Genomic DNA, 27,366 nt, shown 5'->3' on the forward strand with positions numbered 1-27,366 from the left:
GAGAATTGCTTGAAAGAAACGCGACACCGAATGAGCGGTCAGAACAAAGCCTCAATACGGTGTACCTGTGGTGTTTTTATAAAATGCGGTGTAAAAAAAGGTGTGAATGCCCCATAGAAAACTAAAAGGTGGAGCGGAAGTGTTCGGCTGCAAGAAGGTGTGAATGTCCGACTATATTTGGTGAAAAGCAGGTGAAGCAAGGTCTGAATGCCCAACCTTACATCATCAAAAGCGAGATCAGAGGTTTTTGGCTGCAAGAAGGCCATAGTTTGCCAAAAGCGGGTAAGGTGCGAATGATCGGCTAAATATCAACAAAAGTGGGGGCGGAGGTCTTCGGATGCAAGTGGGTGTGAATATCCCACCATACAAGTATGGTGGAGAGGAAGCTGTGAATGGCCGACCATAGTTTGCAAAAAGCGGGTGAGAAAAGGTGCGAATGTCCAACCATACATGATCAAAACGGGGAGTGGAGGTGTTTGGCTGCGACAAGGTGTGAATGTCCACCCATAATTAATGAAAAGCGGGCAACAAGTAGGTTCGAATGCCCAACCATACATCATCAAAAGCAGGAGTGGATGTGTTCGGCTACAAGAAGGTTTGAATGTCTGAGCATAGTTTGTAAAAAGCGGGTAAGAAAAGGTTCGAATGCCCGAACATACACCATCAAAAGAGGGAGCGGAGGTGTTCCGCTGTAAGACGGTGTGAATGTCCAACCATAGTTGGTAAAAAGTGGGTATGAAAAGGTTCGAATGCCCAAATTCGGCTGCAAAAAACTGTTCGGCTGCAAAAAGGTGTGAATGTTCGACTAAATTTTGTAAAAAGCGGGTAAGACAAGGTGCGAATGCCTGACAATGTATGATCAAAAGCGGGAGCGGAGGTGTTCAGCTGCAAGAAGGTGTGAATGTCCGACTATATTTGGTGAAAAGCAGGTGAAGCAAGGTCTGAATGCCCAACCTTACATCATCAAAAGCGAGATCAGAGGTTTTTGGCTGCAAGAAGGCCATAGTTTGCCAAAAGCGGGTAAGGTGCGAATGATCGGCTAAATATCAACAAAAGTGGGGGCGGAGGTCTTCGGATGCAAGTGGGTGTGAATATCCCACCATACAAGTATGGTGGAGAGGAAGCTGTGAATGGCCGACCATAGTTTGCAAAAAGCGGGTGAGAAAAGGTGCGAATGTCCAACCATACATGATCAAAACAGGGAGTGGAGGTGTTTGGCTGCGACAAGGTGTGAATGTCCACCCATAATTAATGAAAAGGGGGCAACAAGTAGGTTCGAATGCCCAACCATACATCATCAAAAGCAGGAGTGGATGTGTTCGGCTACAAGAAGGTTTGAATGTCCGAGCATAGTTTGTAAAAAGCGGGTAAGAAAAGGTTCGAATGCCCGAACATACACCATCAAAAGAGGGAGCGGAGGTGTTCCGCTGTAAGACGGTGTGAATGTCCGACCATAGTTGGTAAAAAGTGGGTATGAAAAGGTTCGAATGCCCAAATTCGGCTGCAAAAAACTGTTCGGCTGCAAAAAGGTGTGAATGTTCGACTAAATTTTGTAAAAAGCGGGTAAGACAAGGTGCGAATGCCTGACAATGTATGATCAAAAGCGGGAGCGGAGGTGTTCAGCTGCAAGAAGGTCTAAATGTCCATAATTAATTGCTAGAAAACATGAAAGAAAATTTTCGAAAATCAATCCGCACATGATCATAAGTGGGAGAGGAGGTGTTAAGCTGCAAGAAGGTGTGAATATCCTACCATAATTGCTGAAAAATGTGTTAGAAACGGTAAGAATCCCGGACCATACCTCATCAAAAGCTAGAGAGGTGGTGTTCGGCTACAAGTAGGTGTGAATGTCTGACTAAAGTTCAAATATATTAACAAAAGCGGGAGGAGAGGTCTTCGGATGAGTGGTTGAGAATTTCCAACCATAATCTATAAAATGCGGTGAAAAAAAAGGTGTGATAGAAACCTAAAAGGTGGAGCGGAAGTGTTCGGCTGCAAGAAGGTGTGAATGTCCATCTATAGTTGGTGAAAAGCAGGAAAAGCAAGGTCTGAATGCCCAATCTTACATCATCAAAAGCGAGATCAGAGGTGTTTGGCGGCAAGAAAACGGGTAAGGTGTGAATGACCGACTAAATATCAACAAAAGTGGGGGCGGAGATCTTCGGATGCAAGTGGGTGTGAATATCCCACCATACAAGTATGGTGGAGAGGAAGCTGTGAATGGCCGACCATAGTTTGCAAAAAGCGGGTGAGAAAAGGTGCGAATGTCCAACCATACATGATCAAAACAGGGAGCGGAGGTGTTTGGCTGTGACAAGGTGTGAATGTCCACCCATAATTAATGAAAAGCGGGCAACAAGTAGGTTCGAATGCCCAACCATACATCAACAAAAGCAGGAGTGGATGTGTTTGGCTACAAGAAGGTTTGAATGTCCGAGCATAGTTTGTAAAAAGCGGGTAAGAAAAGGTGCGAATGCCCGACAAAGTATGATCAAAAGAGGGAGTGGAGGTTTTCGGCTACAAGGTTTGAATGTACGACCATAGTTTGTAAAAAGCGGGTAAGAAAAGGTGCGAATGCCCGACAAAGTATGATCAAAAGAGGGAGTGGAGGTTTTCGGCTACAAGGTTTGAATGTACGACCATAGTTTGTAAAAAGCGGGTAAGAAAAGGTGCGAATGCCCGAACATACACCATCAAAAGAGGGAGCGGAGGTGTTACACTTGAAAGACGGTGTGAATGTCCGACCATAGTTGGTAAAAAGTGGGTAAGAAAAGGTTCGAATGCCCGAATATATACCATCAAAAGCGGAAGCGGAGGTGTTCGGCTGCAAGAAGGTGTGAACGTCCGACCAAAGTTTGTAAAAAGCAGTTAAGAAAAGGTTCGAATATCCAACCAAACATAATCAAAAGTGGGAGCAGAGCTGTTCGACTGCAAGTAGGTGTGAATATCCACCCATAATTCCTGAAAAATGGGTAAGAAAAGGTGCGAATGCCCAACCATACATCATCAAAAGAAGAAGTGGATGTGTTCTGCTACAAGAAGGTTTGAATGTCCGACCATAGTTTGTAAAAAGTGGGTAAGAAAAAGTTCGAATGTCCGAACATACACCATCAAAAGAGGGAGCGGAGGTGTTCCGCTGTAAGATGCTGCGAATGTCCGACCATAGTTGGTAAAAAGCGGGTAAGAAAAGGTTAAAAAACCGGACTGTACACAATCAATAGCGGGAGCGGAGTTGTTCGGCTACAAGAAGGTGTGAAAGTCCGACCATGGTTTGTAAAAAGCGGGTAAGACAAGGTGCGAATGCCCGACAATGTATGATCAAAAGAGGGAGCGGAGGTGTTCGGCTGCAAGGTCTGAATTTCCAACCATAATTTGTAAACACCGTTGAAGAAAAGGCTCGAAAGCCCGACTATACACCATCAAAAGCGGGAGCGGAGGTGTTCAGCTGCAAGAAGGTCTGAATGTCCACCAATAATTACTGAAAAATGGGTAAGAAAAGGTGTGAATGCCCAACTATACATCATCACAAGCAGAAGTGGATGTGTTCGGCCACAAGAAGGTTTGAATGTCCGACCATAGTTTGTAAAAGGCGGGTAAGAAAAGGTTCGAATGCCCGAACATACACAATCAAAAGAGGGAGCGGAGGTGTTTCACTGCAAGAAGGTGTGAATGGCCGAGCATAGTTTGTAAAAAGTGGGTAAGAAAAGGTTCGAATGCCAGAACATACACCATCAAAAGAGGGAGCGGAGGTGTTCCGCTGTAAGAAGGTGTGAATGTCCGACCATAGTTGGTAAAAAGCGGGTAAGAAAAGGCTAAAATACCCAACTCTACACAATCAATAGCGGGAGCGGAGTTGTTCGGCTAAAAGAAGGTATGAAAGTCCGACCATGGTTTGTAAAAAGCGGGTAAGAAAAGGTTCGAATGCCAAAATATACACCATCAAAAGCGGAAGCCGAGGTGTTCGGCTGCAAGTAGGTGTGAATGTCAGATCATAATTTGTAAAAAGCTGATGAGAAAGGTGTGAATGACCAACAATAATTGCTGAAAAATGTGTTAGAAAAGGTAAGAATGCCGGACCATTCATCATCAAAAGCGGGAGAAGAGGTGTTCGGCTGCAAGAAGCTGTGAATGTCCAGCCATAATAACTCAAAAACGGGTAAGAAAAGGTAGTATTGCCAGACCATAAATGATCAAAACAGGGAGCGGAGGTGTTCCGCTGTAAGAAGGTGTGAATGTCCCACCATAATTGGTAAAAAGCGGGTAAGAAAAGGTTAAAATACCCGACTGTACACAATCAATAGCGGGAGCGGAGTTGTTCGGCTGCAAGAAGGTGTGAAAGTTCGACCATGGTTTGTAAAAAGCGGGTAAGAAAAGGTGCGAATGCCCGACAATGTATGATCAAAAGAGGGAACGGAGGTTTTCGGCTGCAAGAAGGTCTAAATGTCCAACCATAATTTGTAAAAACCGGGGAAGAAAAGGCTCGGAAGCCCGACTATACACCATCAAAAGCGGGAACGGAGGTTTTCGGCTACAAGAAGGTTTGAATGTACGACCATAGTTTGTAAAAAGCGGGTAAGAAAAGGTGCGAATGCCCGAACATACACCATCAAAAGAGGGAGCGGAGGTGTTACACTTGAAAGACGGTGTGAATGTCCGACCATAGTTGGTAAAAAGTGGGTAAGAAAAGGTTCGAATGCCCGAATATATACCATCAAAAGCGGAAGCGGAGGTGTTCGGCTGCAAGAAGGTGTGAACGTCCGACCAATGTTTGTAAAAAGCAGTTAAGAAAAGGTTCGAATATCCAACCAAACATAATCAAAAGTGGGAGCAGAGCTGTTCGACTGCAAGTAGGTGTGAATATCCACCCATAATTCCTGAAAAATGGGTAAGAAAAGGTGCGAATGCCCAACCATACATCATCAAAAGAAGAAGTGGATGTGTTCTGCTACAAGAAGGTTTGAATGTCCAACCATAGTTTGTAAAAAGCGTGTAAGAAAAAGTTCGAATGCCCGAACATACACCATCAAAAGAGGGAGCGGAGGTGTTCCGCTGTAAGATGCTGTGAATGTCCGACCATAGTTGGTAAAAAGCGGGTAAGAAAAGGTTAAAAAACCGGACTGTACACAATCAATAGCGGGAGCGGAGTTGTTCGGCTACAAGAAGGTGTGAAAGTCCGACCATGGTTTGTAAAAAGCGGGTAAGACAAGGTGCGAATGCCCGACAATGTATGATCAAAAGAGGGAGCGGAGTTGTTCGGCTGCAAGGTCTGAATTTCCAACCATAATTTGTAAACACCGTTGAAGAAAAGGCTCGAAAGCCCGACTATACACCATCAAAAGCGGGAGCGGAGGTGTTCAGCTGCAAGAAGGTCTGAATGTCCACCAATAATTACTGAAAAATGGGTAAGAAAAGGTGTGAATGCCCAACTATACATCATCACAAGCAGAAGTGGATGTGTTCGGCCACAAGAAGGTTTAAATGTCCGACCATAGTTTGTAAAAGGCGGGTAAGAAAAGGTTCGAATGCCCAAACATACACAATCAAAAGAGGGAGCGGAGGTGTTTCACTGCAAGAAGGTGTGAATGTCCGAGCATAGTTTGTAAAAAGTGGGTAAGAAAAGGTTCGAATGCCAGAACATACACCATCAAAAGAGGGAGCGGAGGTGTTCCGCTGTAAGAAGGTGTGAATGTCCGACCATAGTTGGTAAAAAGCGGGTAAGAAAAGGCTAAAATACCCAACTCTACACAATCAATAGCGGGAGCGGAGTTGTTCGGCTAAAAGAAGGTATGAAAGTCCGACCATGGTTTGTAAAAAGCGGGTAAGAAAAGGTTCGAATGCCAAAATATACACCATCAAAAGCGGAAGCCGAGGTGTTCGGCTGCAAGTAGGTGTGAATGTCAGATCATAATTTGTAAAAAGCTGATGAGAAAGGTGTGAATGACCGACAATAATTGTTGAAAAATGTGTTAGAAAAGGTAAGAATGCCGGACCATTCATCATCAAAAGCCGGAGAAGAGGTGTTCGGCTGCAAGAAGCTGTGAATGTCCAGCCATAATAACTCAAAAACGGGTAAGAAAAGGTAGTATTGCCAGACCATAAATGATCAAAACAGGGAGCGGAGGTGTTCCGCTGTAAGAAGGTGTGAATGTCCCACCATAATTGGTAAAAAGCGGGTAAGAAAAGGTTAAAATACCCGACTGTACACAATCAATAGCGGGAGCGGAGTTGTTTGGCTACTAAAAGGTGTGAAAGTCCGACCATGGTTTGTAAAAAGCGGGTAAGAAAAGGTGCGAATGCCCGACAATGTATGATCAAAAGAGGGAACGGAGGTTTTCGGCTGCAAGAAGGTCTAAATGTCCAACCATAATTTGTAAAAACCGGGGAAGAAAAGGCTCGGAAGCCCGACTATACACCATCAAAAGCGGGAGCGGAGGTGTTCAGCTGCAAGAAGGTCTGAATGTCCATCAATAATTGCTAGAAAACATGAAAAAAAATGTTTGAATATCCAACCGCACATGATCATAAGTGGGAGAGGAGGTGTTCAGCTGCAAGAAGGTGTGAATGTCCACCCATAATTCCTCAAAAATGGGTAAAAAAAAAAGGTGCGAATGCCCAACCATACATCATCAAAAGCAGGACTGGATGTGTTCGGCTACAAGAAGGTTTGAATGTCCGAGCATAGTTTGTAAAAAGCGGGTAAGAAAAGGTTCGAATGCCCGAACCTACACCATCAAAAGAGGGAGCGGAGGTGTTCCGCCATAAGAAAGTGTGAATGTCCGACCGTAGTTGGTAAAAAGCGGGTAAGAAAAGGTTAAAATACCCGACTGTACACAATCAATAGCGGGAAGGGATGTGTTCGGCTACAAGAAAGTGTGAAAGTCCAACCATGTTTTGTAAAAAGTGGTTAAGAAAAGGTGCGAATGCCCGACAATGTATGATCAAAAGAGGGAGCGGAGGTTTTCGGCTGCAAGAAGGTCTGAATGTCCAACCATAATTTGTAAAAACCGGGGAAGAAAAGGCTCGAAAGCCCAACAATACACCATCAAAAGCGGGAGCAGAGGTGTTCAGCTGCAAGAAGGTCTCAATGTCCATCAATAATTGCTAGAAAACATGAAAGAAAATTTTTCGAATATCAAACCGCACATGATCATATGCGGGAGAGGAGGTGTTCAGCTGTAAGATGGTGTGAATGTCCATCCATAATTCCTGAAAAATGGGTAAAAAAAGGTGCGAATGCCCAACCATACAACATCAAAAGCAGGTGTGAATGTCATCATAATTTGCAAAAACCTGATGAGAAATGGTGAGAATGCCCGACTATACACCATCAAATGCGGGAGCGGAGGTGTTCGGCTGTGAGTAGGTGTGAATGTCCGACCATACTTGCTAAAAAATATGACAAAGCAGTTTTCACTTGGTTTGAGTGAAGGAATTCATTTTATATCAAAATCCGAAATTGTGTAGAACTCGTGGAAATAAGTTTATTCTCGGATTCCTAAAGGTTTAGTGTTGTTCTTTGGTATACTGCAAAGTAATACTTTCTATTTTGTTGAAACCCATTCAGACATGGATAAATATGAAGGACAAAGCAGTTTTAACTTGGTTTGAGTGAAGGAATTCATTTTATATCAAAATCCGAAATTGTGTAGAACTGGTGATAAGAAGCTTATTCTCGGATTCCTAAAGGTTTAGTGTTGTTCTTTGGTATACTGCAAAGTAATACTTTCTTTTTTGTTGAAACCTATTCAGACATGGATAAATATTAAGGACAAAGCAGTTTTAACTTGGTTTGAGTGAAGGAATTCATTTTATATCAAAATCCGAAATTGTGTAGAACTGGTGATAAGAAGCTTATTCTCGGATTCCTAAAGGTTTAGTGTTGTTCTTTGGTATACTGCAAATTAATACTTTCTTTTTTGTTGAAACCTATTCAGACATGGATAAATATGAAGGACAAAGCAGTTTTAACTTGGTTTGAGTGAAGGAATTCATTTTATATCAAAATCCGAAATTGTGTAGAACTGGTGATAAGAAGCTTATTCTCGGATTCCTAAAGGTTTAGTGTTGTCCTTTGGTATACTGTAAAGTAATACTTTCTTTTTTGTTGAAACCTATTCAGACACGGATAAATATTAAGGACAAAGCAGTTTTAACTTGGTTTGAGTGAAGGAATTCATTTTATATCAAAATCCGAAATTGTGTAGAACTGGCGATAAGAAGCTTATTCTCGGATTCCTAAAGGTTTAGTGTTGTTCTTTGGTATACTGCAAAGTAATACTTTCTTTTTTGTTGAAACCTATTCAGACATGGATAAATATTAAGGACAAAGCAGTTTTAACTTGGTTTGAGTGAAGGAATTCATTTTATATCAAAATCCGAAATTGTGTAGAACTGGTGATAAGAAGCTTATTCTCGGATTCCTAAAGGTTTAGTGTTGTTCTTTGGTATACTGCAAATTAATACTTTCTTTTTTGTTGAAACCTATTCAGACATGGATAAATATGAAGGACAAAGCAGTTTTAACTTGGTTTGAGTGAAGGAATTCATTTTATATCAAAATCCGAAATTGTGTAGAACTGGTGATAAGAAGCTTATTCTCGGATTCCTGAAAAGGTTTAGAGTTGTTCTTTCCTATCCTGCAAAGTACAACGTTCTTTTTTGTTTAAAGCTATTATGACATGGATAAATATGAAGGACAAAGCAGTTTTAACTTAATCGGTTTCATAAAAATAGAAAGTATTACTTTGCAGTATACTAAAGAACAACACTAAACCTTTAGGAATCCGAGAATAAACTTATTTCCACGAGTTCTACACAATTTCGGATTTTGATATAAAATGAATTCCTTCACTCAAACCAAGTTAAAACTGCTTTGTCCTTGATATTTATCCATGTCTGAATCGGTTTCAACAAAATAAAAAGTATTACTTTGCAGTATACCAAAGAACAACACTAAACCTTTAGGAATCCGAGAATAAACTTATTTCCACGAGTTCTACACAATTTCGGATTTTGATATAAAATGAAATCCTTCACTCAAACCAAGTGAAAACTGCTTTGTCATATTTTTCAGCAAGTATGGTCGGACATTCACACCTACTCACAGCCGAACACTTCCGCTCCCGCATTTGATGGTGTATAGTCGGGCATTCTCACCATTTCTCATCAGGTTTTTGCAAATTATGATCTGACATTCAGTCCTGCTTTTGATGATGTATGGTTGGGCATTCGCACCTTTTTTTTTTACCCATTTTTGAGGAATTATGGGTGGACATTCACACCTTCTTGCAGCTAAACACCTCCGCTCCCACTTATGATCATGTGCGGTTTGATATTCGAAAATTTTCTTTCATGTTTTCTAGCAATTATTGATGGACATTCAGACCTTCTTGCAGCTGAACCCCTCTGCTCCCGCTTTTGATGGTGTATAGTCGGGCTTTCAAGCCTTTTCTTCCCCGGTTTTTACAAATTATGGTTGGACATTCAGACCTTCTTTTAGCCGAAAACCTCCGCTCCCTCTTTTGATCATACATTGTCGGGCATTCGCACCTTTTCTTACCCGCTTTTTACAAAACATGGTCGGACTTTCACACCTTCTTGTAGCCGAACACATTCGCTCCCGCTATTGATTGTGTGCAGTCGGGTATTTTAACCTTTTCTTACCAACTTTTTACCAACTACGGTCGGACATTCACACCTTCTTATGGCGGAACACCTCCACTCCCTCTTTTGATGGTGTATGTTTGGGCATTCGAACCTTTTCTTACCCGCTTTTTACAAACTATGGTCGGACATTCAAACCTTCTTGTAGCCGAACACATCCAGTTCTGCTTTTGAGGATGTATGGTCGGACTTTCACACCTTTTAGTAGCCAAACAACTCCGCTCCCGCTATTGATTGTGTACAGTCGGGTATTTTAACCTTTTCTTACCCGCTTTTTACCAATTATGGTCGGACATTCACACCTTCTTACAGCGGAACACCTCCGCTCCCTGTTTTGATCATTTATGGTCTGGCAATACTACCTTTTCTTACCCGTTTTTGAGTAATTATGGCTGGACATTCACAGCTTCTTGCATCCGAACACCTCTTCTCTGCTTTTGATGATGAATAGTCCGGCATTCTTACCTTTTCTAACACATTTTTCAGTAATTATTGTCGGTCATTCACACCTTTCTCATCAGCTTTTTGCAAATTATGATCTGACATTCACACCTACTTGCAGCCGAACACCTCGGCTTCCGTTTTTGATGGTGTATATTTTGGCATTCGAACCTTTTCTTACCCACTTTTTACAAACTATGCTCGGACATTCACACCTTCTTGCAGCGAAACCCCTCCGCTCCCTCTTTTGATTGTGTATGTTCGGGCAATCGAACCTTTTCTTACCCGCTTTTTACAAACTATGGTCGGACATTCAAACCTTCTTGTGGCCGAACACATCCACTTCTGCTTTTTATGATGTATAGTTGGGCATTCACACCTTTTATTACCCATTTTTCAGTAATTATTGGTTGGAAATTCAGACCTTGCAGCCGAACACCTCCGCTCCCTCTTTTGATCATACATTGTCGGGCATTCGCACCTTGTCTTACCCGCGTTTTACAAACCATGGTCGGACTTTCACACCTTCTTGTAGCCGAACAACTCCGCTCCCGCTATTGATTGTGTAGAGTCGGGTATTTTAACCTTTTCTTACCCGCTTTTTACCAATTATGGTCGGACTTTCACACCGTCTTACAGCGGAACACCTCCGCTCCCTCTTTTGATGGTGTATGTTCGGGCATTCAAACTTTTTCTTACCCACTTTTTACAAACTATGGTCGGACCTTCAAACCTTCTTGTAGCAGAACACATCCACTTCTTCTTTTGATGATGTATGGTTGGGCATTCGCACCTTTTCTTACCCATTTTTCGGGAATTATGGGTGGACATTCACACCTACTTGCAGTCGAACAGCTCTGCTCCCACTTTTGATTATGTTTGGTTGGATATTCGAACCTTTTCTTAACTGCTTTTTACAAACTTTGGTCGGACGTTCACACCTTCTTGCAGCCGAACACCTCCGTTTCCGCTTTTGATGGTATATATTCGGGCATTCGAACCTTTTCTTACCCGCTTTTTACCAACTATGGTCGGACATTCACACCTTCTTACAGCGGAAAACCTCCGCTCCCTCTTTTGATGGTGTATGTTCTGGCATTCGAACCTTTTCTTACCCACTTTTTACAAACTATGCTCGGACATTCACACCTTCTTGCAGCGAAACGCCTCCGCTCCCTCTTTTGATTGTGTATGTTCGGGCATTTAAACCTTTTCTTACCCGCCTTTTACAAACTATGGTCGGACATTCAAACCTTCTTGTGGCCGCACACATCCACTTCTGCTTGTGATGATGTATAGTTGGGCATTCACACCTTTTCTTACCCATTTCTCAGTAATTATTGGTGGACATTCAGACCTTCTTGCAGCTGAACACCTCTGCTCCCGCTTTTGATGGTGTATAGTCGGGCTTTCAAGCCTTTTCTTCCCCGGTTTTTACAAATTATGGTTGGACATTCAGACCTTCTTTTAGCCGAAAACCTCCGCTCCCTCTTTTGATCATACATTGTCGGGCATTCGCACCTTTTCTTACCCGCTTTTTACAAAACATGGTCGGACTTTCACACCTTCCTTTAGCCGAACACATTCGCTCCCGCTATTGATTGTGTGCAGTCGGGTATTTTAACCTTTTCTTACCAACTTTTTACCAACTACGGTCGGACATTCACACCTTCTTATGGCGGAACACCTCCACTCCCTCTTTTGATGGTGTATGTTTGGGCATTCGAACCTTTTCTTACCCGCTTTTTACAAACTATGGTCGGACATTCAAACCTTCTTGTAGCCGAACACATCCAGTTCTGCTTTTGAGGATGTATGGTCGGACTTTCACACCTTTTAGTAGCCAAACAACTCCGCTCCCGCTATTGATTGTGTACAGTCGGGTATTTTAACCTTTTCTTACCCGCTTTTTACCAATTATGGTCGGACATTCACACCTTCTTACAGCGGAACACCTCCGCTCCCTGTTTTGATCATTTATGGTCTGGCAATACTACCTTTTCTTACCCGTTTTTGAGTAATTATGGCTGGACATTCACAGCTTCTTGCATCCGAACACCTCTTCTCTGCTTTTGATGATGAATAGTCCGGCATTCTTAACTTTTCTAACACATTTTTCAGTAATTATTGTCGGTCATTCACACCTTTCTCATCAGCTTTTTGCAAATTATGATCTGACATTCACACCTACTTGCAGCCGAACACCTCGGCTTCCGTTTTTGATGGTGTATATTTTGGCATTCGAACCTTTTCTTACCCACTTTTTACAAACTATGCTCGGACATTCACACCTTCTTGCAGCGAAACCCCTCCGCTCCCTCTTTTGATTGTGTATGTTCGGGCATTCGAACCTTTTCTTACCCGCTTTTTACAAACTATGGTCGGACATTCAAACCTTCTTGTGGCCGAACACATCCACTTCTGCTTTTTATGATGTATAGTTGGGCATTCACACCTTTTATTACCCATTTTTCAGTAATTATTGGTTGGAAATTCAGACCTTGCAGCCGAACACCTCCGCTCCCTCTTTTGATCATACATTGTCGGGCATTCGCACCTTGTCTTACCCGCGTTTTACAAACCATGGTCGGACTTTCACACCTTCTTGTAGCCGAACAACTCCGCTCCCGCTATTGATTGTGTAGAGTCGGGTATTTTAACCTTTTCTTACCCGCTTTTTACCAATTATGGTCGGACTTTCACACCGTCTTACAGCGGAACACCTCCGCTCCCTCTTTTGATGGTGTATGTTCGGGCATTCAAACTTTTTCTTACCCACTTTTTACAAACTATGGTCGGACCTTCAAACCTTCTTGTAGCAGAACACATCCACTTCTTCTTTTGATGATGTATGGTTGGGCATTCGCACCTTTTCTTACCCATTTTTCGGGAATTATGGGTGGACATTCACACCTACTTGCAGTCGAACAGCTCTGCTCCCACTTTTGATTATGTTTGGTTGGATATTCGAACCTTTTCTTAACTGCTTTTTACAAACTTTGGTCGGACGTTCACACCTTCTTGCAGCCGAACACCTCCGTTTCCGCTTTTGATGGTATATATTCGGGCATTCGAACCTTTTCTTACCCGCTTTTTACCAACTATGGTCGGACATTCACACCTTCTTACAGCGGAAAACCTCCGCTCCCTCTTTTGATGGTGTATGTTCTGGCATTCGAACCTTTTCTTACCCACTTTTTACAAACTATGCTCGGACATTCACACCTTCTTGCAGCGAAACACCTCCGCTCCCTCTTTTGATTGTGTATGTTCGGGCATTTAAACCTTTTCTTACCCGCCTTTTACAAACTATGGTCGGACATTCAAACCTTCTTGTGGCCGCACACATCCACTTCTGCTTGTGATGATGTATAGTTGGGCATTCACACCTTTTCTTACCCATTTCTCAGTAATTATTGGTGGACATTCAGACCTTCTTGCAGCTGAACACCTCTGCTCCCGCTTTTGATGGTGTATAGTCGGGCTTTCGAGGCTTTTCTTCAACGGTGTTTACAAATTATGGTTGGAAATTCAGACCTTGCAGCCAAACACCTCCGCTCCCTCTTTTGATCATACATTGTCAGGCATTCGCACCTTGTCTTACCCGCGTTTTACAAACCATGGTCGGACTTTCACACCTTCTTGTAGCCGAACAACTCCGCTCCCGCTATTGATTGTGTACAGTCGGGTATTTTAACCTTTTCTTACCCGCTTTTTACCAATTATGGTCGGACATTCACACCGTCTTACAGCGGAACACCTCCGCTCCCAATTTTGATGGTGTATGTTCGAGCATTCGAACTTTTTCTTACCCACTTTTTACAAGCTATGGTCGGACATTCAAACCTTCTTGTAGCAGAACACATCCACTTCTTCTTTTGATGATGTATGGTTGGGCATTCGCACCTTTTCTTACCCATTTTTCAGGAATTATGAGTGGAAATTCACACCTACTTGCAGTCGAACAGCTCTGCTCCCACTTTTGAACCTTTTCTTAACTGCTTTTTACAAACTTTGGTCGGACGTTCACACCTTCTTGCAGCCGAACACCTCCGCTTCCGCTTATGATGGTATATATTCGGGCATTCGAACCTTTTCTTACCCGCTTTTTACCAACTATGGTCGGACATTCGCACCATCTTACAGCGGAACACCTCCGCTCCCTCTTTTGATGGTGTATTTTCGGGCATTCGCACCTTTTCTTACCCGCTTTTTACAAACTACGGTTGGACATTCAAACCTTCTTGTAGCCGAAAACCTCCACTCCCTCTTTTGATCATACATTGTCGGGCATTCGCACCTTTTCTTACCCGCTTTTTACAAACTATGCTCGGACATTCAAACCTTCTTGTAGCCAAACACATCCACTCCTGCTTTTGTTGATGTATGGTTGGGCATTCGAACCTACTTGTTGCCCGCTTTTCATTAATTATGGGTGGACATTCAGACCTACTTGCAGCCGAACACCTCGGCTTCCGCTTTTGATGGTGTATATTTTTGCATTCGAACCTTTTCTTACCCGCTTTTTACAAACCATGGTCGGACTTTCACACCTTCTTTTAGCCGAACAACTCCGCTCCCGCTATTGATTGTGTAGAGTCGGGTATTTTAACCTTTTCTTACCCGCTTTTTACCAACTATGGTTGGACATTCACACCTTCTTACAGCGGAACACCTCCGCTCCCTCTTTTGATGGTGTATGTTCGGGCATTCGAACCTTTTCTTACCCGCTTTTTACAAACTATGCTCGGACATTCACACCTTCTTGCAGCGAAACACCTCCGCTCCCTCTTTTGATTGTGTATGTTCGGGCATTCAAACCTTTTCTTACCCGCCTTTTACAAACTATGGTCGGACATTCAAACCTTCTTGTGGCCGAACACATCCACTTCTGCTTTTGATGATGTATAGTTGGGCATTCACACCTCTTCTTACCCATTTTTCAGTAATTATTGGTGGACATTCAGACCTTCTTGCAGCTGAACACCTCTGCTCCCGCTTTTGATGGTGTATAGTCGGGCTTTCGAGGCTTTTCTTCAACGGTGTTTACAAATTATGGTTGGAAATTCAGACCTTGCAGCCGAACACCTCCGCTCCCTCTTTTGATCATACATTGTCGGACATTCGCACCTTGTCTTACCCGCGTTTTACAAACCATGGTCGGACATTCACAGCTTCCTCTCCACCATACTTGTATGGTGGGATATTCACACCCACTTGCATCCGAAGACCTCCGCCCCCACTTTTGTTGATATTTAGTCGGTCGTTCACACCTTACCCGTTTTCTTGCCGCCAAACACCTCTGATCTCGCTTTTGATGATGTAAGATTGGGCATTCAGACCTTGCTTTTCCTGCTTTTCACCAACTATAGACGGACATTCACACCTTCTTGCAGCCGAACACTTCCGCTCCACCTTTTAGGTTTCTATCACACCTTTTTTTTCACCGCATTTTATAGATTATGGTTGGAAATTCTCAACCACTCATCCGAAGACCTCTCCTCCCGCTTTTGTTAATATATTTGAACTTTAGTCAGACATTCACACCTACTTGCAGCCGAACACCACCTCTCTAGCTTTTGATGATGTATGGTCCGGCATTCTTACCGTTTCTAACACATTTTTCAGCAATTATGGTAGGACATTCACACCTTCTTTCAGCTGAACACCTCCTCTCCCACTTATGATCATGTGCAGATTGATTTTCGAAAATTTTCTTTCATATTTTCTAGCAATTAATTATGGACATTTAGACCTTCTTGCAGCTGAACACCTCCGCTCCCGCTTTTGATCATACATTGTCAGGCATTCGAACCTTGTCTTACAAACTTTAGTCAAACATTCACACCTTTTTGCAGCCGAACACAGTTTTTTTCAGCCGAACTTGGGCATTCGAACCTTTTCATACCCACTTTTTACCAACTATGGTCGGACATTCAAACCTTCTTGTAGCCGAACACATCCAGTCCTGCTTTTGATGATGTATGTTCAGGCATTCGAACCTTTTCTTACCAGCTTTTTACAAACTATGCTCGGACATTCAAACCTTCTTGTAGCCGAACACATCCACTCCTGCTTTTGATGATGTATGGTTGGGCATTCGAACCTACTTGTTGCCCGCTTTTCATTAATTATGGGTGGACATTCACACCTTGTCGCAGCCAAACACCTCCGCTCCCTGTTTTGATCATGTATGGTTGGACATTCGCACCTTTTCTCACCCGCTTTTTGCAAACTATGGTCGGCCATTCACAGCTTCCTCTCCACCATACTTCTATGGTGGGATATTCACACCCACTTGCATCCGAAGACCTCCGCCCCCACTTTTGTTGATATTTAGTCGGTCATTCGCACCTTACCCACTTTTGGCAAACTATGGCCTTCTTGCAGCCAAAAACCTCTGATCTCGCTTTTGATGATGTAAGGTTGGGCATTCAGACCTTGCTTCACCTGCTTTTCACCAAATATAGTCGGACATTCACACCTTCTTGCAGCCGAACACTTCCGCTCCACCTTTTAGTTTTCTATGGGGCATTCACACCTTTTTTTTCACCGTATTTTATAAAAACACCACAGGAACACCGTATTGAGGCTTTGTTCTGACCGCTCATTCGGTGTCGCGTTTCTTTCAAGCAATTCTCCTGGTTAGCCCGCACTCGGCTTGCTCCCAGAGCCGTGTTAAAGTCTACTTCGCATTCACTCTCTTTTCTCAGCAGACTAAAAGAAAGTTTCATCTTGGGCTCCCTGAAACTTCCATCCTGCACCGCTGTTTGCTTTTTCACAAGAGCAGAGGAGAGCGCACCGTTCCCAGGGGCACTACAGTACCGGGTCGATGCTTGGAGTGAACGGAGCATGCTCCTTTTTCAACTCCTATTGATACAAATCCATTTAATATGTAGTCCTCGCATAGAGGACACATCAGACATTAAACTGATAAGAACAGATACTACACTTGATCTTAGCCAAAAGGCCGAGAAGCGATAACTGTCCACTGGTTCACGTCCGAGGGCCCTTCCTGGCACAATGCGCACTTGTAGCGGTGTTCTTTTTATGGCCATAGTGTCACTTTGCACCTCGGCCCACCCGCTGCACTGAGCACTCTTCAGCCCTTTTAAATGGTATAACTTTACACTACCGCACGCTCCAGCGAGCACCATTCAAGCAACAACTTTGCACTCCAGCTTCGAACATTGGCACAGTCGCAACAAGTAAGGCGACTCTACTCAGAGAAGTCACTCTGCACAGTAATAAGATTTCTTTTGCACAGACAGAAAGGGCTTCATCCGCAAAGGTAAAGGCTGCCAAAAATAGAAACAACTCATTAGTGCTGCTCAACGTTGTACTTTGCAGTAAAAGAAAGAACAAATCTAAAGATTCAGGAATCCGAGAATAAGCTTACTTCCATGAGTTCTTCACGATTTCGGATTTTGCTATAAAATGAATTCCTTCACTCAAACTAAATTAAAACTGCTAAACCGCTAATCTGTTACATGCAAGGCAGATGTCAAATTCACCGAAATAGGATCTAAGGGTATTTGGCCAATCGAGCTGTAGCAGCTTCTGTAAAAGAGTATAAGTTGAAGAGTTTGTGAATAAAGGTGTGCGCACACATAGTGAGTTGTAGGAAAATAGGCAGGGAGCAATGCCGGCTGGGGTATAGGTTCTTGTATGTTGTCTGACTGTTTGATTTGAATGTGTTGTGTAAGTGTCCTGTTGAATGTTACATGTTTGGGCTTTGACACGCTTCACTGTGGTTGTTAACTGTGTGGTGTGTCCTGAAATGTTATATGTTTGGGCTGTGTGACATGCTTAATGCTTTTCAGTAGCAACCCACTTATTCATATATAGCAACTGACAATAGTAGTTGTAGAAGTATCCTTATTGATAATAGATAAACTAATTCATAGTGATAGAACAGTAGATGAACAGGTGCCTGCACATGTCTCATGAAAATAAAATGGGTGTATGATTGCTGACGGCAGAGCAATACTGCCAAACTTATGAGTTCTTGTGGCAAACTTGATTCAGTGTCTTGACGTGTATACGCTGTTTCGCTGACTTGTCACAAGAAACAAAGTGTGTTTGATAAGATCCGACCATTTTATTACGGGAGGATCAGTATGTATGGATTCTGATGTGACTGATAAACTCATTCGTATCTTAAGCATAATCTAATACGTGAGACAACGCCCTGGCACACAATCAAAAAAAAAAAAAAAGAGAGAGCGGTTTTGTGTCCCCACAGTCCATAATGTAGAAAAGAGAGAAAAAAGCCTTTCTGATTTGTTGTGTGTGCTCACAGTGCAGAGTGTAGAGAAAAGAGAGAAAAGAAAGCCGTTTTGGTGTCACGGGTGTTGTGACTTACACACACACATTTCTGAATTGAGAAAGGAAATTATTTTAGAGGAAGCACTAGAGTTTAGATCCCACATTTGTTGATAGGCATTCATTTAATTTTTCTTTTAATCAGTTTTAAAGTGAATACTAACTGAGAAATGAAAAAGGTGAAGAGTTTAGAAGCTTGGTTCAAGAGCAAAACTTGGTTTATGATCAGCTGAGTCTCTAAACAGAACAGCAAAGGGCTTCATCGAACATTTAAAAAAGATTCAGATTGTTAGAATATCCAGAATTTATAGGAATGGTGGTGATTACTCTTATTTTCTAGAATGGAAATAACTGCACCATGTCTGTTTTATGAATTTAAGGGGCTAAAAAGTTTTGTTCTCGTTTTTCTATGATTAACCGAATGTATGTGAGAGTCCAAACAGACAGAAGGGTTACGGCCGAGCGCTGGACCTTCCAAAAAAGATGAGACAGGCTGGACCCGTGCCATACTAGTTAAGGCCTGCCTGTGGATAACAGGTTCTTTAAACTCTCACACACACAAACTCACACACGTTCGCACACATACACCCATACACACACACATTCTTGAACTTGCTGCAAGATTAAACCTTTGCATTAACTGACTCCAGCAACTCTGAGTCTCATTGAGAGACTTTTCTCAACAATTGGGTCCTCAAACCAGATCTCAACGTTTTTTCCGCTGTCCAGGGTCGGAGCTGAAACCGTGCACAGTACTCCTAATGAAAGACCCCCTGCTGAATTGCGGTAATTAGGGGCCAGTGTCCACTGAAAGGGGGAAAAAGGGACGAGATCGTACTTTTGAATCAATGGCCAGAAGCCATTGGCAGTGCAGGCATCAACAATAATGGTGTTATTTCACCCATTAACACTTAAGGTACCTCATGCAGTGGCTGTGATATGGTTACTTAACAAAATATCTTTACCAGACATCTCTCCTACATAACAGTTCTTCTTTCACAGCCACACCTTGTTGTCGAGAGATGTGCTACACTTAATCCATCCACACTGCTACCTACCCCACAGATGGAAAGCCAGAAATAACCATCAGTGTTTTACCCAGGCCAGACTTAACTGATATACGTTATGAAAATGCAGAAATAACTATATTTATTCAACAGATCAAGGAAAAAAACCCTGATGGCACAAATGCTACAGGATTTGCAGTAGTAACAGAAACTGAAGTTTTCTTAAAACAACCACTACCAAAAAATTACTCTGTTCAAGCAGTCGAATTGGTAGCTTTAACTGAAGCTTGTAAATTAAATAACAAAAAGGTTGTTAACGTTTACACTGACAGTCAGTATGCCTTCTCAACTGTACATGTGTTAACACAGCATTGGGAAAACAGGTATGTTGACATCCACAGCTAAATGTATAAACTACAAATATTTTAGCATTATTAGATGTTATTCAATTGCCATCTACAATAGACTCGTATGAATGACCGGAAGGAAAACCATACTGCCAAAGAATTTGTTTAAATATGCTGCAGTATTGAGCCACGGACCATGTCATGTCTCAACAGGAGGGATGGAAGCAATAATGAACCAGGTTTTTACAGCATATGGTTTTACTAATTATTAAAAACATTTTTTTAGAATAAATAAATGAATAAAGTTTTGTCTAGCAGGTCAAATATGTGCAAAATACATTCCACAGGGCAATCTAAGACCAAAACGAAGATAATTCCCTAAGCCAGTGTATCTTTTTCAACATATTTGTTTGGATTTCATTATTTCATTATTTTGTAGATTTCATTGAACTAAATTAATGTTAAGGGAAACGATTCTGCTCAGTGACAACAGAGGTTTTTACCAAATGGTCTGAAATATTTCCATGTGCACAAGCAGATGCACTCTCAGTAGCAAAATCACGCGTAAAATAACTCATTTCTAGATTTGAAATTCCTGAAAAGATCTTCAGTGATAATTTGACACACTTTGTAAACAATGTCATCTCACTGATGGCAAAGAACTTAAAATAGACCTTAGAAACCACTGTGATATAGAAGGTTTCGCTAACACATTGGAATTGTTTTACTATTTACATATGCATGTGCAGTGAAGAATTGCTTGCTGCTGATAAATGCAAAGAAGAACAGCTTACACATAAATGCTCACATATAGGCTGCTGAATGCAATGAAGACCTGCTTATCCAGTAAAGTTCAATGTCAATGTGTAATATTCAATTAGGATTTGCAAAACAGTGAAGTTAAACAATGAATGGGTCCATAGTCGGTATGAGAAGACTACAGGAATATTTACCTGGGTGTACGTTCAAACAGAGATGAGAAAATTGCGATAAATTATTGTTTGTTTGTTTGTTAGTATGTATATGAATGTTATGTGTATAAACTGTGTTGAGTTGTAGTTACTCAGTAGTGTCTCAGTGAAACAACCGACGGGGGAAGCCTTGCGGTGACAACAAAAGCAGTGTTTTACTGATCAGTCAAGTTGCTCCAGTGTACTCCATACAAACTGGTTGGCTACTGAAGGGATAGAAAATGGGGAATACTTGTTTTAAAGCAAACAAGGAATTAGATGGGAAAAATACATGTTTTAACGGGACCCAGACAATATTAAATACTCAGACAGATGGGAGAAGAAGTATAGTTTTGTAGGAAATCACAAAATTATTACATAAAATGAGTGAAATCAATTGAAGAATGCCTTTCTGAAGAGCTGTTTACCACAGATGAGCAGCTTTGCGACCAAGCACATTGTAGATCGCTTTACTGCCAAAATGATCTAGTTTAATGGATTGGTTTAGACATTTATAACAGCATTTTAAGAACAAAGAGAGAAACAAAAAGGGACAACGCTTCATGGTGGAAGGTGATGTATAAATAACTGTGTATATGATGAAGGAGAGACCATTTGAGCAGCACAGCCATTTCGCAGCACAGGGACAGCAGTCCAAGTTAAAGGATCTCCCATGTGGTATCACCTGTCACACTGTGTCAAGGCATCAAAAGAAGAAAAAATCACCAAACTCAAGGACAAAGAGACGAAGACTCCGGTGAACGAAGAGAGAGGACTTACAAACCAGAAATACAAAAGGATGCTCGATATCAAGATCCAGAAGAAGAGGCTAACAATACCACGAACACTTACGATGCTGGGAATGATGCCAGCAATGAACAGAGAAGAAGATTCAGTGTCATCAATCTGCAACACGTGCCTCTAATGAGGGGGTGAATATAGAATCCTCAACGATTACAACGTCTCTGGGAACTGTGACAACAACAAGGTTTAAACCATTTTGATATATATTGTAACCTATTGGCTAAGGAATAGTGCTGAAAATGAGGTAAATCTAATCCACCACTGTCCTTGGTCTTCTGTAGGGTTTTTAAACTAATACGTGGTGGTTTGTTTTTCCACAGAAATTTGGAGATGCATGAATCTAGTGACTTAAACCAAATAGCAGATGGTTTTATGGGGATCATTGAGAACAAATAGTTAACTTTTGGTAGTATCATCATTTTAATGGTTGTAACTCTCCCCATAAGTGATATAGGTAAGGACTTCCAACGAGAGAGATCGTCCTCTACTCTCTTTACTAATTGCACATAATCCATCTGTACTTATCAGTTTAATATGTGATATGTCTATGCAAGGACTACATATTAAATGGATTTTTATCAATAGGAGTTGAAAAAGGAGCTTGCTCCGTTCACTCCAAGCATCGACCCGGTACTGCAGTGCCGCTGGGAACGGTGCGCTCTCCTCTGCTCTTGTGAAAAAGCTAACAGCGGTGCAGGATGGAAGTTTCTTTTAGTCTGCTGAGAAAAGAGAGTGAATGCGAAGTAGACTTTAACACGGCTCTGGGAGCGAGCTGAGTGCGGGCTAACCAGGAGAAATGCTTGAAAGAAACGCGACACCGAATGAGCGGTCAGAACAAAGCCTCAATACGGTGTTCCTGTGGTGTTTTTATAAAATGCGGTGAAAATAAAGGTGTGAATGCCCCATAGAAAACTAAAAGGTGGAGCGGAAGTGTTCGGCTGCAAGAAGGTGTGAATGTCCGACTATATTTGGTGAAAAGCAGGTGAAGCAAGGTCTGAATGCCCAACCTTACATCATCAAAAGCGAGATCAGAGGTTTTTGGCTGCAAGAAGGCCATAGTTTGCCAAAAGCGGGTAAGGTGCGAATGACCGACTAAATATCAACAAAAGTGGGGGCGGAGGTCTTCGGATGCAAGTGGGTGTGAATATCCCACCATACAAGTATGGTGGAGAGGAAGCTGTGAATGGCCGACCATAGTTTGCAAAAAGCGGGTGAGAAAAGGTGCGAATGTCCAACCATACATGATCGAAACAGGGTGTTTGGCTGCGACAAGGTGTGAATGTCCACCCATAATTAATGAAAAGCGGGCAACAAGTAGGTTCGAATGCCATACCATACATCATCAAAAGCAGGAGTGGATGTGTTTGGCTACAAGAAGGTTTGAATGTCCGAGCATAGTTTGTAAAAAGCGGGTAAGAAAAGGTTCGAATGCCCGAACATACACCATCAAAAGAGGGAGCGGAGGTGTTCCGCTGTAAGACGGTGTGAATGTCCGACCATAGTTGGTAAAAAGTGGGTATGAAAAGGTGCGAATGCCCAAATTCGGCTGCAAAAAACTGTGTTCGGCTGCAAAAAGGTGTGAATGTTCGACTAAAGTTTGTAAAAAGCGGGTAAGACAAGGTGCGAATGCCTGACAATGTATGATCAAAAGCGGGAGCGGAGGTGTTCAGCTGCAAGAAGGTCTAAATGTCCATAATTAATTGCTAGAAAACATGAAAGAAAATTTTCGAAAATCAATCCGCACATGATCATAAGTGGGAGAGGAGGTGTTCAGCTGCAAGAAGGTGTGAATATCCTACCATAATTGCTGAAAAATGTGTTAGAAACGGTAAGAATCCCGGACCATACCTCATCAAAAGCTAGAGAGGTGGTGTTCGGCTACAAGTAGGTGTGAATGTCTGACTAAAGTTCAAATATATTAACAAAAGCGGGAGGAGAGGTCTTCGGATGAGTGGTTGAGAATTTCCAACCATAATCTATAAAATGCGGTGAAAAAAAAGGTGTGATAGAAACCTAAAAGGTGGAGCGGAAGTGTTCGGCTGCAAGAAGGTGTGAATGTCCATCTATAGTTGGTGAAAAGCAGGAAAAGCAAGGTCTGAATGCCCAATCTTACATCATCAAAAGCGAGATCAGAGGTGTTTGGCGGCAAGAAAACGGGTAAGGTGTGAATGACCGACTAAATATCAACAAAAGTGGGGGCGGAGATCTTCGGATGCAAGTGGGTGTGAATATCCCACCATACAAGTATGGTGGAGAGGAAGCTGTGAATGGCCGACAATAGTTTGCAAAAAGCGGGTGAGAAAAGGTGCGAATGTCCAACCATACATGATCAAAACAGGGAGCGGAGGTGTTTGGCTGTGACAAGGTGTGAATGTCCACCCATAATTAATGAAAAGCGGGCAACAAGTAGGTTCGAATGCCCAACCATACATCAACAAAAGCAGGAGTGGATGTGTTTGGATACAAGAAGGTTTGAATGTCCGAGCATAGTTTGTAAAAAGCGGGTAAGAAAAGGTGCGAATGCCCGACAAAGTATGATCAAAAGAGGGAGTGGAGGTTTTCGGCTACAAGGTTTGAATGTACGACCATAGTTTGTAAAAAGCGGGTAAGAAAAGGTGCGAATGCCCGAACATACACCATCAAAAGAGGGAGCGGAGGTGTTACACTTGAAAGACGGTGTGAATGTCCGACCATAGTTGGTAAAAAGTGGGTAAGAAAAGGTTCGAATGCCCGAATATATACCATCAAAAGCGGAAGCGGAGGTGTTCGGCTGCAAGAAGGTGTGAACGTCCGACCAAAGTTTGTAAAAAGCAGTTAAGAAAAGGTTCGAATATCCAACCAAACATAATCAAAAGTGGGAGCAGAGCTGTTCGACTGCAAGTAGGTGTGAATGTCCACCCATAATTCCTGAAAAATGGGTAAGAAAAGGTGCGAATGCCCAACCGTACATCATCAAAAGAAGAAGTGGATGTGTTCTGCTACAAGAAGGTTTGAATGTCCGACCATAGTTTGTAAAAAGCGGGTAAGAAAAAGTTCGAATGCCCGAACATACACCATCAAAAGAGGGAGCGGAGGTGTTCCGCTGTAAGATGCTGCGAATGTCCGACCATAGTTGGTAAAAAGCGGGTAAGAAAAGGTTAAAAAACCGGACTGTACACAATCAATAGCGGGAGCGGAGTTGTTCGGCTACAAGAAGGTGTGAAAGTCCGACCATGGTTTGTAAAAAGCGGGTAAGACAAGGTGCGAATACCCGACAATGTATGATCAAAAGAGGGAGCGGAGTGTTTCGGCTGCAAGGTCTGAATTTCCAACCATAATTTGTAAACACCGTTGAAGAAAAGGCTCGAAAGCCCGACTATACACCATCAAAAGCGGGAGCGGAGGTGTTCAGCTGCAAGAAGGTCTGAATGTCCACCAATAATTACTGAAAAATGGGTAAGAAAAGGTGTGAATGCCCAACTATACATCATCACAAGCAGAAGTGGATGTGTTCGGCCACAAGAAGGTTTGAATGTCCGACCATAGTTTGTAAAAGGCGGGTAAGAAAAGGTTCGAATGCCCGAACATACACAATCAAAAGAGGGAGCGGAGGTGTTTCACTGCAAGAAGGTGTGAATGTCCGAGCATAGTTTGTAAAAAGTGGGTAAGAAAAGGTTCGAATGCCAGAACATACACCATCAAAAGAGGGAGCGGAGGTGTTCCGCTGTAAGAAGGTGTGAATGTCCGACCATAGTTGGTAAAAAGCGGGTAAGAAAAGGCTAAAATACCCAACTCTACACAATCAATAGCGGGAGCGGAGTTGTTCGGCTAAAAGAAGGTATGAAAGTCCGACCATGGTTTGTAAAAAGCGGGTAAGAAAAGGTTCGAATGCCAAAATATACACCATCAAAAGCGGAAGCCGAGGTGTTCGGCTGCAAGTAGGTGTGAATGTCAGATCATAATTTGTAAAAAGCTGATGAGAAAGGTGTGAATGACCAACAATAATTGCTGAAAAATGTGTTAGAAAAGGTAAGAATGCCGGACCAGTCATCATCAAAAGCGGGAGAAGAGGTGTTCGGCTGCAAGAAGCTGTGAATGTCCAGCCATAATAACTCAAAAACGGGTAAGAAAAGGTAGTATTGCCAGACCATAAATGATCAAAACAGGGAGTGGAGGTGTTCCGCTGTAAGAAGGTGTGAATGTCCCACCATAATTGGTAAAAAGCGGGTAAGAAAAGGTTAAAATACCCGACTGTACACAATCAATAGCGGGAGCGGAGTTGTTTGGCTACTAAAAGGTGTGAAAGTCCGACCATGGTTTGTAAAAAGCGGGTAAGAAAAGGTGCGAATGCCGGACAATGTATGATCAAAAGAGGGAACGGAGGTTTTCGGCTGCAAGAAGGTCTAAATGTCCAACCATAATTTGTAAAAACCGGGGAAGAAAAGGCTCGGAAGCCCCACTATACACCATCAAAAGCGGGAGCGGAGGTGTTCAGCTGCAAGAAGGTCTGAATGTCCATCAATAATTGCTAGAAAACATGAAAAAAAATGTTCGAATATCCAACCGCACATGATCATAAGTGGGAGAGGAGGTGTTCAGGTGCAAGAAGGTGTGAATGTCCACCCATAATTCCTCAAAAATGGGTAAAAAAAAAGGTGCGAATGCCCAACCATACATCATCAAAAGCAGGACTGGATGTGTTCGGCTACAAGAAGGTTTGAATGTCCGAGCATAGTTTGTAAAAAGCGGGTAAGAAAAGGTTCGAATGCCCGAACCTACACCATCAAAAGAGGGAGCGGAGGTGTTCCGCCATAAGAAGGTGTGAATGTCCGACCGTAGTTGGTAAAAAGCGGGTAAGAAAAGGTTAAAATACCCGACTGTACACAATCAATAGCGGGAAGGGATGTGTTCGGCTACAAGAAAGTGTGAAAGTCCAACCATGTTTTGTAAAAAGTGGTTAAGAAAAGGTGCGAATGCCCGACAATGTATGATCAAAAGAGGGAGCGGAGGTTTTTGGCTGCAAGAAGGTCTGAATGTCCAACCATAATTTGTAAAAACCGGGGAAGAAAAGGCTCGAAAGCCCGACTATACACCATCAAAAGCGGGAGCAGAGGTGTTCAGCTGCAAGAAGGTCTCAATGTCCATCAATAATTGCTAGAAAACATGAAAGAAAATTTTCGAATATCAAACCGCACATGATCATATGCGGGAGAGGAGGTGTTCAGCTGCAAGATGGTGTGAATGTCCAGCCATAATTCCTGAAAAATGGGTAAAAAAAGGTGCGAATGCCCAACCATACAACATCAAAAGCAGGTGTGAATGTCAGATCATAATTTGCAAAAACCTGATGAGAAATGGTGAGAATGCCCGACTATACACCATCAAATGCGGGAGCGGAGGTGTTCGGCTGTGAGTAGGTGTGAATGTCCGACCATACTTGCTGAAAAATATGACAAAGCAGTTTTCACTTGGTTTGAGTGAAGGATTTCCTAAAGGTTTAGTGTTTTTCTTTGGTATCACTCAAACCAAGTGAAAACTGCTTTGTCATATTTTTCAGCAAGTATGGTCGGACATTCACACCTACTCACAGCCGAACACCTCCGCTCCCGCATTTGATGGTGTATAGTCGGGCATTCTCACCATTTCTCATCAGGTTTTTGCAAATTATGATCTGACATTCACACCTGCTTTTGATGATGTATGGTTGGGCATTCGCACCTTTTTTTACCCATTTTTCAGGAATTATGGGTGGACATTCACACCTTCTTGCAGCTGAACACCTCCTCTCCCGCATATGATCATGTGCGGTTTGATATTCGAAAATTTTCTTTCATGTTTTTTAGCAATTAT

At 42.4% G+C, this 27,366-nt stretch overlaps 1 non-coding gene and 1 pseudogene across 1 annotated transcript; one reads left to right on the plus strand and one right to left on the minus strand.

The window, feature by feature from the left end:
- Positions 1-16,895: 16,895 nt before the first annotated feature.
- On the minus strand, positions 16,896-17,086 carry LOC140283276 (U2 spliceosomal RNA). Its single transcript, XR_011909986.1, has one exon. It is a non-coding gene; the product is annotated as a U2 spliceosomal RNA (small nuclear RNA).
- A 4,938-nt stretch (positions 17,087-22,024) lies between these two features.
- Positions 22,025-22,201, plus strand: LOC140283392 (U2 spliceosomal RNA; annotated as a pseudogene).
- The last annotated feature ends 5,165 nt before the right edge of the window (positions 22,202-27,366 follow it).

This window comes from Leuresthes tenuis, unplaced genomic scaffold (assembly GCF_036924035.1).
Source record: "Leuresthes tenuis unplaced genomic scaffold, fLeuTen1.0.hap1 SCAF_23, whole genome shotgun sequence".
In the NCBI taxonomy this organism is placed as follows: Eukaryota; Metazoa; Chordata; class Actinopteri; order Atheriniformes; family Atherinopsidae; genus Leuresthes; species Leuresthes tenuis.